This window comes from Gopherus flavomarginatus, chromosome 11 (assembly GCF_025201925.1).
Source record: "Gopherus flavomarginatus isolate rGopFla2 chromosome 11, rGopFla2.mat.asm, whole genome shotgun sequence".
NCBI classification, from domain to species: Eukaryota; Metazoa; Chordata; order Testudines; family Testudinidae; genus Gopherus; species Gopherus flavomarginatus.
Window position 1 is genome coordinate 20775860 of NC_066627.1, and position 16359 is coordinate 20792218.

The 16359-nt window shown below is 46.7% G+C and overlaps 1 protein-coding gene across 3 annotated transcripts in view; it reads right to left on the minus strand.

Annotated features, from left to right (window-relative positions):
- Positions 1–16359, minus strand: part of MMP24 (matrix metallopeptidase 24) — a 352153-nt gene that overhangs the window by 194697 nt on the left and 141097 nt on the right. The gene's annotated exons all lie outside the window — the stretch shown is intronic.

Here is a 16359-nt window from a genome sequence, read left to right on the forward strand (position 1 = left end):
TTAGAGCAGGTTTTGGAACAAATTGATAAATTGAACAGTAATAAGTCATCAGGACCAGCTGGTATTCACCCAAGAGTTCTGAAGGAACTCAAATGTGAAATTGCAGAACTACTAACTTTGGTTTAAATCTGCTTCTGTACCAAATGACTGGAGGATAGCTAATGTGATGCCAATTTTTAAAAAGTGCTCCAGAGTTGATCCCGGCAATCACAGGTCAGTAAACCTGACTTCAGTACTGGGCAAACTGGTTGAAACTATAATAAAGAACAGAATTGTCTGGCATATAGATGAACATCATTTGTTGGGGAAGAGTCAACATGGTTTTTGTAAAGGGAAATTGTGCCTGAACAATCTATTAGAATTCTTTGAGGGACTCAACAAGCATATGTACAAGGGGGATCCAGTAGATATAGTGTACTTAAGATTTTCAGAAAACCTTTCACAAGGACCCTCACCAAAAGCAAAGTAAGTTTACATGGGATAACAGAGAAGGTCCTCTCATGGATTGGTAACTGGTTAAAAGATAGGAAACAAAGGTTAGGAATAAATGGTCAGTTTTCAGAATGGAGAGAGGTAAATAGTGGTGTTACCTAGGGGTCTGAACTGGGACCAGTCCTATTCAACATATTCATAAATGATCTGGAAAAAGGAGTAAACAGTGAGGTGGCAAAATTTGTGGCTGATACAAAACTTCTCAATATAGTTAAGTCCAAAGAAGACTGCGAAGAGCTACAAAGGGATCTCACAAAACTGGGTGACTGAGCAAAAAAATGGCAGATGAAATTCAATGTTGATAAATGCAAAGTAATGCACGTTGGAAAACATAATCCCAACTATACATATAAAATGATGGGGTCTAAATTAGCTGTTACCACTTAAGAAAGAGATCTTGGAGCCATTGTGGATAGTTCTCTGAAAACATCCACTTAATGTGCAGCAGCAGCCAAAAAGCGAACAGAATGTTGGGAATCATTAAGAAAGGGATAGATAAGAAGACAGAAAATATCATATTAAAAATTAACATCAGAGGGCCAGAGATCTCCTCAGCAAATTCTTTTAAGACTCCTGGGGGAAGTTATCTGGGCCTTCTAATTTAAGAATGCATATCCCTACTACAGACATGAGCAAACTATGGCCCCTTAGGCCACATCTGGCCCGTGAGCTCCCGGCCCGGAAGTTTAGTCCCTGGCCCCTCTTCCACTGTCCCCCTCCTCCACAGCCACGCTGCCGCACTGGCTGTGCTCTGGCCCGGCGTTCTCGCTGGGCAGTGTGGGGAGAGCAGCTGGCTCTAGCCAGGTGTTGTGGCTGCAAGCTTCTGCTGCTGGTAAGGGGGCAGGGAGCAGGGGGATTGGGTAAGGGAGTGGAGGGTTCTGGGGGGTAGGCAGAGAGGAGGGGGCGGTTGGAGGAGGCAGAGGTTCTGGGAGGGTGGTTAGGGGATAGGGAACAGGGAGGATTGGGAGTGGGAGTCCCAGGGGGCCTGTCAGGGGGCGGGGGGTGTAGCTAGGGGTCGGGGCAGTCAGGGGACAGGGAGCAGGGGGGTTGGATAGTGGCCATGGGTGCCAGGAGGGAGCAGTCAGGGGACAAGGAGCAGGGGGGGTTGGATGGGTTGGCGGTTCTGAGGGGGGTGGGAAGTGGGATGGGGCGGATAGGGGGCTGGGGCCAGGCTGTTTGGGGAGGCACAGCCTTCCCTACCCAGCCCTCCATACAGTTGCACAAAGCTGATGTGGCCCTTGGGCCAAGAAGTTTGCCCATCCCTGCCCTACTAGATGCTGTTCAGTATCCTCTTAAGTTATTAATGGACTGATAAGTACATCATCTCATGGGATACAAGTACATAATCCGCCTTTCCAAATACAGAACAGGAATTTTTATTGATCACTGCTGGCTTTTCTGCATCATTATTAACAATTTACATTTCTATCTAGTAATGGGCCGATATCATTCCTAGGATTTCTTTTGTTCCTAATAAACTTTAAAAACTCCTTCTTACTGTCCTTAGCTGTGCTAGCCATGGCTTTTCCCCTGATGCCTTAGTTCCCTATAAATTTTCTGAACTTCATAACTTCAAATTCATATCAGTTGGTGTCTATTTCCCCTTGTTCCATTTATGTCATGTCACTTTTTTATTTCTTATTGCTGCCTTCATCTTGCCCTCAAATCAGGATGGACTTTTAGCCAAGGTTGTCCTCGTTCTGGTCAGTAAGGTGAAGAAAACCATGCTACATTACACACGAGATAATCCTTAGGACAGAAGAGCATTCATACAACACACAGCCCCTGGGTCCTTTCTTAGAGAACATTACTACTCACATACAGCTCTCTCTTGCTCTATGGTCAGGGGTATCAAATGCTGCTGAAAGATCTACAGGAGCTGCATAGATTTTGGTCCAACTCCCCTCACCAAAACAAAACAAAACCCCTCCTCTTAGCAACAGACCATCACACCAGGACTGTCTTTTTACCATAGTCTGGTTTAAATCCAGAGTGAAAGGGGCCTATGCAATCTTGGGATCCTCAGGACTGCCAGAAACTCTTCCCTGTAACTGTCCCCAAGAAGGAAGGCTGGAGGCAGGGTGAAGATTGACTGTTTTGAGTTTGGCACACTGAGTTTTGGGTATGATTCCCAGCTCAAGGAGGTATACTTGTGGTGGGTCTCGTCGAGCGAACGCTAAAAATAGAATGTGGCCATGGCAGTGCAAGCAGTGGGAGGGAGTAGCTGTCCTGAGTTCGTGGCCATCTGAGAAACTAGATATGTACTTGGGCCAGTTACCTCCTACTGCCACTTGCGCTGCCAGGGCTATCCTCTATTTTCAGTACGCTATTGCAATGACAGCACGTCTCTTCAAGTGAAGAATGAGCCCCTCAGCTCCGAAGAGTAGACAGACCACTTATCAGCAACCGCATCAGAGACAATGGCTTTGTGACCAAAGGCTTAACAAATGCTTATTTAAGAGATGCTGCCACCCTAACCTCTGTTACAGGCACTGACTATTTCCACCAATTGTGAACCAGTGCCTGATAGAGCCAACCAAAAGGTATCAGAGCCAAACCACAGGTTGTAGCTCTAAGTTCACCAAGCACTTTCAGAACATCAATGAGCAAAACCGGCTGAATCTGAATGAGAGAAAAACATTGCATTTGTTTGCATGACATGGACCTGCCACTACAGAAGCAGCTTATCTGGTCTGAGCCTAATCAGTGAAGTAGATAGAAAATTCATCACAGCAAGACATGCTAAACCCTGTGTATGTGATTAGGCAGCCTGGATTGAGACTTCTGGTGTGGGGAAGAAGAAAACTTTCTTCAACTCCATCACAACCATGGCATAAAACTTCAAAAAGTCTGTGTGTCATGACTGATCACCTTGAGAGTGACTTCCATCACTGGCACTTTAGCCTCCTCCCTTCATGCTTCATGTGTTGCTGACCATCTGAATACCAAGGTGACCTGTGAAGATAACACAGAGAGAGGAGGCATTTAGGAGCCACTGTGTCGATAGCTGGGGACAAAATTAATCATACTGTCCTACCAGGTTATCGACAGAGTGGTCCACTATCTATACAATATGTTCCCTCAAAGAGCTCAGAAAAATCTATGCGTTCATTAATCTCTAGCAGTGGACCAATACTGTAGGTCTCCTACCCAATCAGTGGCAAAGGTGATCCTTGGCCTCTAATCAGAGAAGGTAAGAACATTAGAACGGCTAGACTGGGTCAGACCTTTGGTCCATCTAGCCCAGTATCCTGTCTTCCAGCAGTGGCCAATGCCAGGTGCTTCATTCAGAGGGAATGAACAGAACAGGCAATCGAGTGACCCATCTCATCAGCCACTCCCAATTCTGGCCAACAGAGGCTAGGGACACCCAGAGTATGTTGTTCCATCCCTGCCCATCCTTGCTAATAGCCATTGATAGGCCTTTCCTCCATAAACTTATTTAATTCTTTTTTGAACCCATTTACACTTTTGACCTTCACAACATCCCCGACTATGAGTTCCACAGGTTGACTGTGCGTCGTGTGAAGAAATACTTCCTTTTGTTTGTTTTAAACCTGCTGCTTATTAATTTCATCAGGTAATCCCTGGTTCTTGTGTTATGTGAAGGAGTAAATAACACTTCCTTATTCACTTTCTCCACACCAATCAAGATTTTATAGACCTCTATCATAGCCCCTCTTAGTTGTCTCTTCAAAGCTGAAAAGTCCCAGTCTTATTAATCTCTCCTCATATGGAAACTGTTCCATACTACTTACATTTTTTTTTGCCCTTCTCTGTACCTTTTCCAATTCCAATGTATCTTTTTTGAGATTAATAATTTTTGATAATTATTCAAGACGTGGGCATACCATGGATTTATCTAGCAGCATTATGGAATTTTCTGTCTTATTATCCATCCTTTCCTAATGGTTCCTAACATTCTATTGACTTTTTTGATTGCCGCTGCACATTGAGTGGATGTCTTCAGAAAACTATCCACAATGACTCCAAGATCCCTTTGTTGAGTCGTAAAAACTAATTTAGACCCCATCATTGTGTATATGCACAGTTGGGATTATGTTTTCTAATATGCATTACTTTGCATTTATCAACATTGAATTTTATCTGCCATTTTTGTTGCCCAGTCACCCAGTTTTGTGAGATCCCTTTGTAACTCTTCACAGCCTGCTTTGGACTTAACTATCTTGAGTAGTTTTGTATCATCTGCAAATTTTGCCACCTCACTGTTTACCCCTTTTTCCACATCATTTATGAATATGTTGAACAGCACTGGTCCAGGTACAAACTCCTGGAGGACACCACTATTTACCTCTCTCCATTCTGAAAACAGACCATTTATTCCTATCCTTTGTTTCCTATCTTTTAACAGTTACTGATCCATGATTGCTTACTTTACTTAAGAGCCTGTCAAAGATTTTCTGAAAGTCTAAGTACACTACATCCATAGGATCACTCTTGTCCCTATGTTTGTTGACCCGCACAAAAAATTTGAATAGATTGCTGAGGCATGATTTAACTTTACTAAGCTGTGTTGACTCTTCCCCAACAAATCATGTTAATCTATGTCTGATAATTCTGTTCTTTACTATAGTTTCAAACAATTTCCCTGGTACTGAAGTTAGACTGTAATTTCTGGGATCACTTCTGGAGCCTTTTTAAAAAATTGACATCACATTAGCTATCCTCCAGTCATCTGGTACAAAAGCTGATTTAAATGATGGGGTGCATACCACAGTTAGTAGTTCTGCAATTTCATATTTGAGTTCCTTCAGAACTCTTCAGTGAATACCATCTAGTCTTGGTAACTTATTACTATTTGTTCCAATACTTCCTCTACTGACAGTTCCTCAGATTTGCTACCTCAAAAGAATGGCTCAGGTGTGGGAATCTCCCTCACATCCTCTGCAGTGAAGACTGATGCAAAGAATTCATTTAGTTTCTCTGCAATGACCTTGTCTTCGAGTGCACCGTTAGCACCTCTCCTGTCCAGTGGCCACACTGATTGTTTAGCAGGCTTCTGATGTACTTAAAAGTTTTTTTTGCTGTTAGTTTTTGGGTCTTTGGCTAGTTGCTCTTCACATTCCTTTTCGGCCAGCCTCATTATACTTTTAAACTTAACTAGTGGCTAGAGTTTATACTCCTTTCTATTTTCCATAATAGGATTTGCATTCCAAATTTTTAAAGGATCTCTTTTTTGCTCTAAACGCTTCTTTAATTTTGTTTTTTAGCCATGGTAGCACTTTTTTGGTCCTCTGTGTTTTTTAATTTGGGGTATACATTTAATACACATCACACTGCAACTAGCCCTTCAGACTGAAGTGTTCTCTTCAGCCACACAACACACAGCACACAGGCTGCGGAAGCTTCCTCTACACTCCATCTCAGCAACATGCCTCAGTGCTGGCCTGAAGGGACCTCACATAGGGAGGACAGGGGAGTTCAATCTCCAGGATCCATTAATTCCCTGGCCTCCTAGCAGAGTCTACTGCCCACACTCCCCTGGAAGCCCCATCCTTGACTTGCTCAAGGCCTAGTCTTGCCACTTAGCAACAGTATCATCAGAAATTACAAAATCCTGGAGACATGTGTCCCTGATCTGAACAGTGGTATGGTCCAGTTGCTGTAGCCCACCCCTCCAGCCCCTCTTGTGCTTATCCTCATCTCTCAAAATGTTTGGTCCCAGCTGAGGCCACATGCTCTTTGGAGAAAGAACATCGCCTTTTGTCTATCAAGGGCTCTGTAGATTAGCCCTACCATATATGTGACCTCAAAAGACATGACACTGTTTTAGGTTTCACATGAAGAGTTTAGGATGGGCAGGTAAATAATCCAATTGACAAAGTGGGGACAGTTAGTGCCAGCTGTGGTGGCAGTTAGTGATGGAGCTGCAAATGACCCTGAGGAATGAGAGACCAAAAACTTGTTTCTCATAGACCATGTGTCATCCATGGTCTTGGATTTAACCCTGCCAAGCCTTCTGTGATGTAGCTTGTACAGAATACAAGGCTGCATAGTTTTGATCATCCCCCTCAGTTTAAAGGGCACTGAATTCACTCACAAATTAAACACAATAGAGGGATTAGAAAAAAATGTCTCCTACCTCACTCTGTCAAAGCAAGACAAGAGGATCACTCCAAGGAAGCGAACTCTCCTGCCAGGGTGTCCCAACTGCTCCATGGCAGGCAAGCTGCAGCCTAAAGCTTCATTCACCCAGTTAATTGTGAGAATCAAACTGTGCACCCTAGTCACTCTTTGCTGACCAGGGAAAACAGCAGCCTTGACATCTCCAAGCCAGCTCCATCCTCCAATCCCCACCCCACCAGAACTCACTCATCATGGTCATGATGAATCTAGTCAGTTAACCTAGAAAATTCATCATCTGAGTGGGCACTGATGTCTCCTACGAAAATAAACCTCACTGACTCCAACAGACCAAGAACTTAGTTAGCTCAGGTATTCTTCCAACCTCTCTGCAGACTCAGGAAGGCTACATTGCCTCAGTTATACTTGGTCTGGAAAGTTTTCTTTGCAACCATAAGAGCTAGATATATTATTTTAAATTAATAATGTTTCCGTAGCAGAATTCTGTGTTAAGGGCTGAATTCAGTGAGGGATTCACGGAATCCCCAGGGCCCCCTCAGTAACCAACTCCTCCTCATCCACTCTTCAGTCAGAACTAACAATTTTCATCATCACCTTTAACCCATTTCCACCTTGCTCAACCTACTCTGCTTTTGAAGGTCTGGCAGAATAGCTAAGCCATGCTCAGGCTGTGTCAGACCAAAGGGGCAGTTCCAGAGGCAAGGTCTCCACACTGACCATGCCCTGCCACCAGCCCTGTCGTGTTTAAATTGGAGGCTGTTAAAAGCATGACGATAAAAGTTCATAGCTTCACAGATTCCAAGGCCAGAAGGGACCATTGTGATCATCTAGTTTGGCCTCTTGTATAGCACAGGCCAGAGAACTTCTCCAAAGTAATTAAGGGGAAAATACTCAGTGTCCCTTGGTATAACAGTGTCAAATGGTCTAACAACCTGGTCAGTATCGAAGCCCAGTACTCCCTAAGACATTCACTGCCATCTCCAGTGGATCCCAACAAGCATACGCACTCCAACATCCTGCTCTCACACAAAACCTTAGCAACGACCTCCTGTTCTCTTATATCACCAGACCGGCCCATCTCATTGGCACTCGGTCCACACGCGTAGCATTATCCTCCCTGAACGTGGCAGAGGTCATGGCTTAGGTTGTGTGAGAGAGCATGAGTTGGATGAAGTTGTGGTGTGCATACCTTTCCAGTACCTGTTGGAGATATTAAGGAATGCTACGTTCGTTGTGGCCAGTATTATAGCCATGTGAAGGTGACAAGGAACGCTGTTTTTTTTCCATTAGCTTAATATTGCCCTGCCTTCAAAGTTTTGGGTGGGGCACATCACTAACTGCAGGGTTTGCTGTTGTTAGTTTCCTTGTTATTTTTATACAGGGTCAGTTACCTCACTGATATGGGTTGGGGGGGGGCTATTTTGTTTCCCCCAAAATGAATACCACTAACCTGCAGTTCCAAAAATAGCCTGGTGCACTGCTCCTGACAGGCTCAGTAGTCTCCTTGGTTTGCAGGGCTAATGGGGTGTTGGGGTACAGAGACATTCCAGTTCCCCGCATCTGGAAGGCAGAGCACCAGGGTGGTGCTTTGAACAACAGCAGGGTGGTATGGGGAGTGGCAGGCTGCGGTGGGGTTGCTGGGAGGAGGAGGAGGAAGACTGTTAGTGGGGCTAGAAGGTGTCCTTTCCCCTCCCACCCCCAAGCTGCTTCCATTCACACATATTTGTGCTGTGATTTTAGAAGCAGTTAGAAATTAGCTCAGATTGTTCTTTTTTCAAACTGATCTTAAAAATTCAAGCATATTAAAAAGTACAAGGAATATTTTAAAATAACCTTAAGGTTCCAGACATACAGTGTAGGGAAAGCTTAACATCATTCCTTGAGCAAAAACTGTGGTGCAGCCTTAACTCTGGTGTCACTACTGCCCACTGTGAATGAATATCGCAGAGTTCGTCGTTATATCAACATACAGTGAGCTTGGGAACAGAGCACTAACCCAGTTTGTGCCCTAACATTGTCCTACATTACACTGTGCTATGTATGTGAAGGCCTCTACCTAAAACACAGCCTCATCTTATCTCTTATGGAGAAAACCTGCTGATTTTGTATTGTCTTAACTCTTATTACTATAACATTGTATCATCTGCACTATTGTTGTTGTTCAAGTAACTTACTTTGGTTTAGGACAGAGTCAAACAGAACCAGCAGAAACTTTTAGTGAACAACCGACTAAAAATCAAAGATGCCAATTTCATATCTGATGCTGCTTTTTTGTTTTTAAAGAGGATCTGAAAAAAAGGTGAGCCACTGACACCTTTTCTGATAATGCTTTTTTGGCTGTGATAACTCACCTAAACTAAGCAAAAAGCAAAGTCTGCTGCTAAGGGAACTTCTTTTCACTAATGACAGTGCTTGTCGCACACAGTGATGAAGGGTTTCAGCAACTTTGCAACAGCTCTGCGCTAGCATGTGGTGAATTGGAACTAGCCATCAGTGTAAGGAAGACAATGATTGTGGCACAAGGTGTGTTGACCACAGCAGAGGGTTCAATAGTTAACATTGTGCTAGAAGTTACACGCAAGTTCCGCTATTAGGATCAACTTGCCACTCAAATATGAGCTTAATTCTCACACTGGAAAGGCAACTACCACATTCAGCCAACTGAGCATGAGCATGTGAGATACCAGGAAACTAACACTGAACACCAAGATAAGGGTCTACCAGACACTGCTGCATGGTGGTGAGACCTGGACCACCCACAGCAGCTATGAGAGCTACACAAATGCTGCACCCCCATCTTCACTGTAATCTAAATAGCAAATGGGAAACCAACATTCCTGACACCAAGATAACTGAGAAAACAAACTTGCCAAGTCTAATCGCTGTTCTCAAACACAAAAGTCTCCACTGGCTTCATCATCAGCACTGGATGGATGCTGGGCACACTGCCAGGGTCTGCGTGACACCTTTCCCTCCATTCCACCAGTCCAAAGAGTAATCAACAAGATCAGCCAGGATTGAGCCAGAGTGAATGTACGACAGCCATAGTGGGTCAGACCAATGGTCCATCAAGCCCAATATCCTGTCTTCTAACTGAGGCCAATTCCAGATGCTTCAGAGGAAATGAACAGAACAGGGTAATTATCGAGTGATTCACCCCCTGTCGTCTATTCCCAGCTTCTGCCAATTGGAGGCTCAGAACACCTAGACCCTCCCTGATCATCTTTGCCATAGATGGATCTATCCTCCATGAACTTATCTAATTCATGTTTGAACCTAGTTATAGTTTTGGCCTTCACAACATCTCCTGGCAATGAGTTCCACCGGTTAATAATTATTTATTACCTATCCATTTCCTACTGGTTCCTAACATTCTGTTAGCTTTTTTGACACTGAGCCAATGTTTTCACAGAACTATCCACAACGACCGAATGGTAACAGCTAATTTAGACCCTGTCATTTTCTACATATAGTTGGGATTATGTTTTCCAATGTGCAGTATTTTGCATTTATCAATATTGAATTTCATCTGTCATTTTGTTGCCCAGTCACTTAGTTTTGTGGTTCCAATAGCCTCAGCTTGGGACAGACATCTTTGGTTCCTGGATTTGCTGCATCTGTCTGGGGGGAATATTTCAACATCTGCCTTTGGACCCAGACCTACTGACTCAGCAAGAGGGATGAGTACTTCATTCCGACCTGAGCTCACTAAATTCAACGATGTGGGTGATTGCATCTTGAGATCTGCTGAAGATTTGTGTTCTGCTGATGTACAAAACATTATACTGAATCCTGGAAAAGATGTCACCTGTAAATGCTACTTTAGACAATGCAAAAGAGTTTTATTATGATCAGAAAGTACCAGTGTGGTTCCCTTGAATGCTCAGGTTCCAGAAATTCTAAATTATCAATTATTTCTCGAATGTTGGTCCATTATTATTGTCTGTAAGGGTTCATTTATCAGCAATGCCAGCATTTCATCAGTGGATTAATGGTAAATCTTGGTCCAATCGCAAACTAGTAAAGAAATTTCTTAAAGGATGAGTGAATGTCTATTCCCCAGTTAAATCTCCCATTCCCGTTGGGACCTTACCCTGATATTGTCCCACCTCATGCAGCCATTCACTGTTTCACTTCTCACATGTCCATCAAACATTCACCTCTGCTCATTTCCCTGCTCAGACCCCATACTCTGACCACACTTACCCTCCTTCCCTCGCCCTGGGCTCATACTATCTTCCCACCCCACAGTTTTCTCCAACAACATCTTCTCCTCATCCAGATTCCTCTTTTGTGCTAGACCCCACCTGCTCAAGTCTCCTTTCCCCACTGAAAATACAGAATCATTTTCTATTAAAAAATTTTTACTCACCTTCTCGTAACTGTTCTTTGTGACGTGCTGTTCTTGTCCATTTCAATTAGGTGTGTGCGCACCATGTGCATAGCAGCCGGAAGATTATTCCACTAGCAGTATCGGTAGGGTCGACCTGGGCACCCGTTGAGGTTGTGCCTTCATGGTGCTTCATATAGAGCCCTGCCAACCCACCACCCCCTCAGTTCCTTCTTGCCGGCTACTTCGACAGAGGGGAAGGAGGGTGGATATTGGAATGGACGTGAGCAACACATCTCAAAGAACAACAGTTACAAGAAGGTGAATAACCATTTTTTCTTCTTGGAGTGATTGCTTATGTCAGTTCCAATTAGGTGATTCCCAAGCCTATATTTTGGAGATAGGGTCAGAGCTTAAATGTTCACTGACTGAAGTACAGCTCTACCAAAGGCTGCATCGTCTCTGGCCTTCTGGATAATGGCATAATGCAATGTGAATGTGTGAATGAAGGACCATGTCGCCACTCTGCATATTTCCATGTGTGCCAGGAATGCCGCTGACAAATCTTATGCCCTGGTGGGGTGCTCTGTGAGCGGAGGGGCAGGCACCTTCACCAGGTGGTAGCATTCCCAGATGCAGGATGTGGTCCATGATGAAATCTTTTGGGAGGAGATTGGGAGTCCTTTCATTCCGTCTGCTATCACGATGAATGGCTGAATGGACTTCCGGAATCGTTTGGTTTGTTCGATGTAAAGGCTAACATCCAACGAACGTCCAGTGACTGAAGCCTTTGTTCTCTGCTGCTTAGGGTACGTCTTCATTACCGGCCGTATCAGCAGGTAGCAATCGATTTCTCGGGGATCGATATATCGCGTCTCATCTAGACACAGTATATCGATCCCCGATCGCGCTCCTGTCGACTCCAGAACTCCACCAACGCGAATGGCAGTAGTGGAGTCGACAGGGGGAGCCACGGATGTCAATCCTGCGCTGTGAGGACAGTAGGTAACTCAGTCTAAGATACTTCGACTTCAGCTACGCTATTCACATAGCTGAAGTTGCGTATCTTAGATCAATCCCCCCCCCCCCCAAGTGTAGACCAGACCTTAGTGTGCGGCTTAGGATAGAAAACTGGGAGAAAGATGTCCTGGCTCCTTACAGAGGAATGCTGGTTGCGGCCTGAGCTGAACCTTGTCCTTGTAGAATACAGTATAGGGAGGCTCTGATGTTAGGACCTTGAGCTCAGACATCCTCCTGGCTGAGGTTATAGCTACCATAAACACCACCTTGTATGAGAGGTAGAGCAGAAAGCAAGTCACCAGTGGTTCAAAGGGCAGCCCTATCAGTCTGGAAAGGACCAAATTCTGGTTCCAAGCTGGGATCAGCTGTTGGACATACGGATATAGCCCTCTGAGATCTTTCAGGAAATGGCTGACCATAGGGTTAGCAAAGACCGATCATCCTCCTGCACCTGCATGGAAGACTGAGATGGCAGCCAAGTAAACCTTTATTGATGACATGGACAGCCCCTGCTGCTTAAGATCAAGAAGGTCATCCAGTATAAGGGATATGGACACAAGCGTCGGAGATGGATGATGTTGCGCCGACCAGATCGAAAACCTCTCATTTGGCCAGGTAGATAGCCCCGGTGGAGGGTTTCCTAAGGACTTGTTTGACTAGGTCCGAACAGAGCTCCATTGGGTTCAACCATGGAGCTTCCATGCCGTGAGGTGCAATGACTCAAGGTTCGGGTGCTGGAGACTGAAGTGATCCTGAGTTAACAAATCCAGGAAGAATGGCTTCCACGGACATTTCAAGGACAGATGTGTACCAGTGCTGGCAGGACCAGACTGGGAGTTACTAATATCACTGAAAAGTCTTCCCTCTGTACTTTGAGAAGCACCTTGTGAACGAAAGGGATAGGAGGGAATGCGCATAGGAGGTGGTCCCCCCAAGGGAGATGAAACGCAACTGAGATGGAGCCTGGACTGTGATTCAGAAAAGAGCAAACTGCTGGCAATTCCATTTGCGTCGCATGGTGAACAGGTCTATCTGGGGAAAACCCCACCAATGGAAGATGGAGTTTGCAACGTCCGGGCACAGGGACCACTCATGGCTGTGAAACGACCTGCTGAGATAGTCTGCCAACTCATTCTCTACTCCAGAGCTGTATAATGTTTGCAGGGGTTTGTCATGAGTTAGACAAAAGTCCCACAGCATGCAGGCTTCCGGGCACAGGGGAGAGGAGCGTGCATCCCCCGTTTGTTGATATAAAACATCGCCATGGTATTGTCTGTCATAACTGATACACATCTCCCTGCCAAGTGGGCTCGGATAGTCTGGCATGCTAGGTGCACTGCTCTCAGCTCTCTGAGACTAATGTGAAGACTGAGCTCCACCTAAGGCCAGAGGCCTTGTGTCCTGAGGTATCCCAGATGTACACCCCAACCCAAGGCTGATGTGACTGTCCCCAGCTAGAGGGATGGCTGAGGACTGATAATGGGGACTCCATCACACACCACCTGTGGAGGGAAGGAGTCGAGGGCTGGGCAAGGCAGAGTCATGACCCTGTCCAAATTGTCCCGAACCAGCTGATATACCAAGGCTAGCCATGATTGGAATGGCTGGAGTCCAAGCCTGGCGTGTTGCACCACATGGGTACAAGCGGTCATGTGCCCCAGGAGTTTCAGGCAATTCCTTGCTGTGGTGGTAGGGAACTGCCTGAGACTTCGAATGATATCACCCAGGGTCTGGAACCTCGATTCTGGGCGGTATGCCCTGGGCTGTGTAGAGTCCAGTACCGCACCTATAAACTCTGTCCACTGAACTGGGGACAGCGTAGATTTCCCCATGTTCAGGAGAAGGCCCAGTTTGTTAAACGTTGTTTTTATGAAGTTGACTTGTGCCTCCACTTCAGCCCTGGAGCGGCCCTTGATCAGCCAGTCACTGAGATTTGGAAACACCTGTACCTATCGCCTGCGCAGGAATGTGGCCACCACTGCCTTGCACTTGGTAAACACTCGACAGGCCGAACGGGAGGACTGTGAACTGATACTGATTGTTGCTCACCACAAACCTGATATATTTTCTGGAGCACGGAGTTATTGCTCTGTGAAAGTAGGTGTCCTTCAAGTCGAGGCAGTGTACCAGTCCCCTGGATCCAAGGAAGGGATGATGGAGGCTAACGAGATCATGAGGAACTTCAGTTTCTTCATGAACGTGTGGAGATTTCACAAGTCTAGGATGGGCCTGAGACTGCCTTGGCTTTCAGTATTAGGAAATATCGGGAATAGAAGCCTTTGCCCTTGAGCTCCTGAGGAACCTCTTCCACTGCCCCCAGCAATAGGAGTGAATGCACCTCCTGTATGAGGAGTTGCTCATGAAAAGGGTCCCTGAAGAGGGACGGGGAAGGAGGGTAGAAGTGCAGGAGGGCAGAAAATAGGAGCGAATATCCCCTCTCTACCATGTGGAGCACCCAATGGTCCGATGTGATATGGGCCCACGCAGCGTCCTCTACCACCTCCTCTGCCTGGATCTCCAGGTTCTGGGCCACCCGCCACAGCAGATGCTGTAAGACCTTGCTGTCCTCCAAGGCCGAGGCTGTCGATGTCCCTACCTTATCTGGGGAAGACAAGGACAAAAACCCTGATAATGACCTTGCTCGCTCCCCTCAGTGCCAAGGGGGTCTTTTGGCACCCGGTGTTACTGTGTCACTGCCTCCACAGTCGCTGGCACAGAGGTCGCCGCCGCCGCATTGTCTACAGTGCCGGTGACCATGCTGGTGCTGGAGCTCCAGGCAAAGGCAGGGGTGTTGGTGCTGCTGATGGTGCTGGTGCCAACACTGCCCCATGAGGGACAAAAGATGCCGACGCCACTGACATTGATCTGGATCTTGATCCCTGGCTCTGTCCCTGGCCCTGATGGTAAGCCCAGGGCATCCAAAAGGGCCTCTGCGCCACAGGTTGCCACTGCGCAGGCCATGGTGCTGGACAGGGCTGGCAATGATGCCGGGACCTGGACCTTCTGCTCCTGGTCCTATTGGAGCAGTAGGATTCTGCTTCCGAGGTCTCAGAGAAGGAGGACCATGAACGAGTGGTGTTCCACGGTGACGGCGAGTGGTGCTGGGGGACCGGTGTGGCTCCCCCATGTAGGTGGCCCATGTTGGGGAGAGGCATGCTGCAGATGCAGATTGGCGCGCCATCATCGCTGGCTTACGTCTTTATGGAATCAGGGGTTGGGCAGTCACCGGAGACTTGTCCCTTCTCTGTAGGGAGGACGGCACCATGAGGTGTATAAGGTCCCAAGCCCCCTCTAACACCTCCAGCATAGAGGGGAGCTGAAGCTCTCTGCCATGCCAGTCTGGAGAGCGGTGAAGGCCCAGACTCGACTGGACCCCCAGGCGGGCAGGAGTCGAAGAGACCCTGGGAGGCAGTGGGGCTGAGGTAACGTGGCCCGGTTTGGGTCTCCCTGCCACAGGCTCCTTGGGCTTGGATGGGGGACAGCAGCCCCGCTCTGGCCTCCTCTTCTTCTAGGGCACCGGGGACTGAGACTGGTACCTCACAGAAGGGTGCCTATGGGTGGAGCCGTGGCGGTGCCACGTCTTCTTGGAGTCCTTCCTCCACACTGGTTCATGCAGCGTTGGTGCCGGTGCACTCCGCACCGCTGAGGAGGTGCTTGGCATGGGCTCTGCCAACCATGGAATGGATTGAGGCCGGAGTGCAGCCTCTGTGAGGAGGATCTTGAGCCTTTGCTCTCGGTCTTTTAAGGTCCTAGGGAGAAACCTTCAGAGATCCTGCACTTCTCCTTTCGGTAGCTCTCCTCGAGACACTTCAAACAAGAAGTGTGCGGGTCGATCCTGGGCATAGATATGCCACAGTCCTCACAGAGTTCATACCCCAGGGACCGAGGCATGCCCTGGTGCTGGGGGAGTGTTGGCGGGGGGCACGGGAGAAACCCTCCCTAAAGGAAACTTATGAACTAACTACTAATACTACAACTACTAAACTACTACTAAGTAAGACTATATACACTGAAAAGTGGACACTGCCAAATAAGCGCTTGCCAAGGCAAGAGCTACAGGACATTCCAGCTAGCTGTCACCAGCAGTAAGAAGGAACTGAGGGGGTGGCGGGTTGGCAGGGCCCTATACCAAGCACCATGAAGGCACAACCCTAGAGGGGAAAAATCTTCCAGCTGCTGTGCATGCAGCGCACACACCTAATTGGAATTGACATGAGCAATCATTCGAAGAAGAACTTTAGTTCTTTAAATGTTAAAGAAATGAGCCCAAATTCCACAAGCAGATCCAGAAACCACAAATTCTTGCCAGCTAACCCTTTCCCTACTCTCACCAGCACCCCTCATATAGCTTTTTGTCCTTGTGTCTAATCTTATGGCCAGGTTCTCTGGCCTGTTCCACCCTTTTGAACCAC